The 3,414-nt window shown below is 39.3% G+C and overlaps 1 protein-coding gene across 4 annotated transcripts in view; it reads left to right on the forward strand.

Annotated features, from left to right (window-relative positions):
* The window catches only part of Spag16 (sperm associated antigen 16), an 871,964-nt gene that overhangs the window by 103,046 nt on the left and 765,504 nt on the right, over positions 1 to 3,414 (forward strand). The window lies entirely within an intron of this gene.

Raw genomic sequence — 3,414 nt, forward strand, 5'->3', positions numbered from 1 at the left:
CATTGGAAATGTAATTGAGGAAAATATGTAATAAAAATATTAAAAATAAAAAAAAAAGTCACTCCTTCCTGTGTGTCCTTCAGATGCCAGCACAAGCCTCATTTCTATAGGAACTCTTCCCTTGGCAGTTGACAATATCTCAGGAGGCTCTTTTGTTCCTCTCTCTCTCTCAAAACCTAGACCCTTGTTTCTTGACTTCTCAATGCTTTCATCTTTTTTTTTTTTTCAATGAAAGTCTCTTTTTCCCTCCTGCAGTTTCTGAGAGAGTAGAGCCACTGTCACTTCTGACTCAAAGCTCTATCTCCTGCCTCTCACGTTGTCTGCCTCCTAATGATAAGTGATTTTTAAGTGGATGAGCCACTAAGAGAGAGAACTGGGATTTGAAATCACAGTTGACTCTGAAACTACTCATCGGGAGAGACAGTATTTTAGTATGCTGTAATGCGAAATTACCATGCTGAGTATTCAGCACTTGTCTTGGGTATATTCACGTGCAAAACATGAATCTTTGGCTTTTCTAGGGTAATCAGTTAATTATGCTTTCATGATTCTGAACATTAATGAAATGGGGCGTCGTGGTGAGAGAAACATTACTGAGCACCATGAAAACTTTTGGAGGAGGAGATCCTCATAGCTGGCTAGTGGCCGTCTGCCTTTATGATCTGACCTTGAGGGTTCAGAGGGCAGAAAAGGCCCCTGTATGCCATGCATGAGTGCCTCTGTGCCCAGGTAGGCAGTATGGCACTAAAGCCTCATCTGTCTCCTCTCTTACATTTTTGGTTGTGACTCTAACCTTTAATGGCTGAGCCATCTCTCCAGCCCCTGTCTCCTCTCTTATGTAGCAGCAAGATGGAATCATCAAAATGGGGGTCAGAGACATAGAACTGGTTCTATGGGCAGAGTTAAGCAGAGAAGGAAGATGAATCTACAGTTATAGAGGTGATTTTCTGTTTGCGGGGGGATCCATATCATCTTAGAAGGAAACAGAAGACATTTGGTATTAAAAATAAGATAGTTGACTGCTGACAAAATGCAGAACACACCCTCATTCTTTGCTTCAGTCTTTTGCTTTTATTTCTCTATCCCATTTCTTCCAACTTCTGTTTTTCTGATTGGGATGTGCCATAGTAGTTCTGTGTGTTGAATGGGTAGCCACTCCCCGGCTTAGGGAGACTGAAGTCAGGACCATATCATCTCCAGGCTTTTTGACTATCTTCTATAAAGACTAGAATAGTTTCCATTAAAAATGCAGAACTTAATTTATGTCAAACATTGATCATGTTATTTTATGAAATTAGTATAAATTTCACTATAAAATCCTGAGAACTCTGAAGTCTTATTATTTTGCCTGGCATGTAGTGTATATAGTCTGTTGGAAGTATCATGACTATATTCTTATTGTATTTTGCTTTCTGTTTATAAGTGTGAATTTTTTATACATTTATAAGACAATAAAACTTAAGTTGGCACTCTCTTTGGAGTCACCTTGGAAAATGACACACAAATTAATCATGGGCTAAATTGACTTTTATATCTCTATACTAAATTCAAATTTCTGAGGACTAAATGCACATACCTATCAGGGAGAAATTATGATGCTTTGAAGCGATTCGCTGTGTAGCTTGAGGCTGCCATAAATTCCACCTGGGCTTCAAGACTTATTGTATTCAATATGTAAGGCTATATCTTTTCATAAATTTAACTATGGGGTGAGCACTTGCCTTGCAGTCACTATGTAATACACAGCTAAGCCTAGTACTAGAGTGTTGTGGCTTCACATGCGATTATGTCAGGATAGATCCTCCTCAGGGCCTGCTTTTCAGTCATCTCACTGTGCAGGAAAACTCTGGCTAGAGATAAAGTAGCCCCCTCTACCTGCGTGCATACAGATATCACAGAGCACATCACAGTAGAGAGAGGCAATGTTATATCATGGTGATTGGCTGATTCTGACCATTTGATAAACGTTTGCATTAATTTAAATGCAGGTATTCATAAATTACTGCTGCCTAACCTTTGATGTTGTTATGAATTCATAGTAAGTGTGTGAATTCTTGGTTAGGAAAAAAAAAGAGTTCCAGTCAGAAACCCTGAAAAGTGTTGCTAATATAAACTTTTAAAGGCATAAAACTTGCATGTACATAGTATTACATATGGTTGTCACAATAAATCAGTAAATGTATTTTTAAAGCTACTAAAATCTTTAACAGGTATTTTCATTTTGTAATGAAAAAATGAATAATGTCTTTAGCCATTCTTTTTAGAATTTACCACATAGTGGTTGAATTAGAAAAATAAAATTCTTATGGAGTTCTGTACCTAAATATATAAATCATAGTGTTATTTTTTGCCACTTCTATCTCGGAGGAAAGTGTTGACTATATTTCAGGAGTGAAATATGTACAACACATTGACTTGTGGGATGACTTTGCTTTCACCAAGTAGTCGTTTACGGAGTGCCTATTATATATAATACTCTGTGCTGAAGAGACAGAAATGTTGCATGCTGGTAGCTCTGAATTGAACTGGAGTAGACAGTGACCCAATTGTAGTGTTCTCTATATCACGCAGTTCTACATTAATAGCAGGGTTGATGTAAACCAAGACAGTGTGGCTTAGGATCAGTGTATGTTTAAGGATGAAGGCGTTCATTCCCCAAGAAGAAATCATAGATAACTCTTAGAAGTGTAAACCTTACTCTGCACTGTAGGATCCTCTGACAGTGCACAGAGAAAACAAGATAAGTGATTCTTTCTGGTAACCTGCTATGTAATTTTTGAGAGGGGGTGGTCATTAAGCAGGGAGACACATGAGAGGCTGCAGCAGTGTCCTGTGGGGAACAGTGATAAAAGTGATGAGAAGGGAGCCCATGTGCTGAGGGACGAAGTGGATCTCAGGCCTAGCTTAGAGTGAGTCACTAGAAGAGGGCTGACAAGCACCTCATCGTGACCCGGATGTGAAAAGTGTAGGCACAGTGTGGTAGGCTCTTCATGGATTTTGTTGTTCTTCATTTGGTTTGCTTCAGTAGTGTTTGGAACTGAGAAACCAAACTTGAGTTCCAATCTGGATCAAACTGATCTGCTATTTGGGGGTTATCTTCGAGGCTATTTGAAGCTTTGAAGACCACTTAACTTCCTTTCTTCTTTCTTTCCTTCCTTTCTCCCCTTACTTACTGTTTTTCCTTTTTTTTTCTTTCATCTCCTCCCTCCTCCCTCCCTTCCAGCCTTTCTCCTCCCCTCCCATCCTCCCTCCTACCCTCCCTTTGCCCTTCCTCCCTCCCCTCTTTTCTTCCCTCTCCCCTCCCCTCTTTCTTCCCTCCCCATCTTTCTTTCTTTCTTTCTTTCTTTCTTTCTTTCTTTCTTTCTTTCTTTCTTTCTTTCTTTCTTTCTTTCTTTCTTCCTTCCTTCCTTCCTT

The sequence above is a fragment of the Mus caroli genome, chromosome 1, assembly GCF_900094665.2.
Source record: "Mus caroli chromosome 1, CAROLI_EIJ_v1.1, whole genome shotgun sequence".
Taxonomy (NCBI): Eukaryota; Metazoa; Chordata; class Mammalia; order Rodentia; family Muridae; genus Mus; species Mus caroli.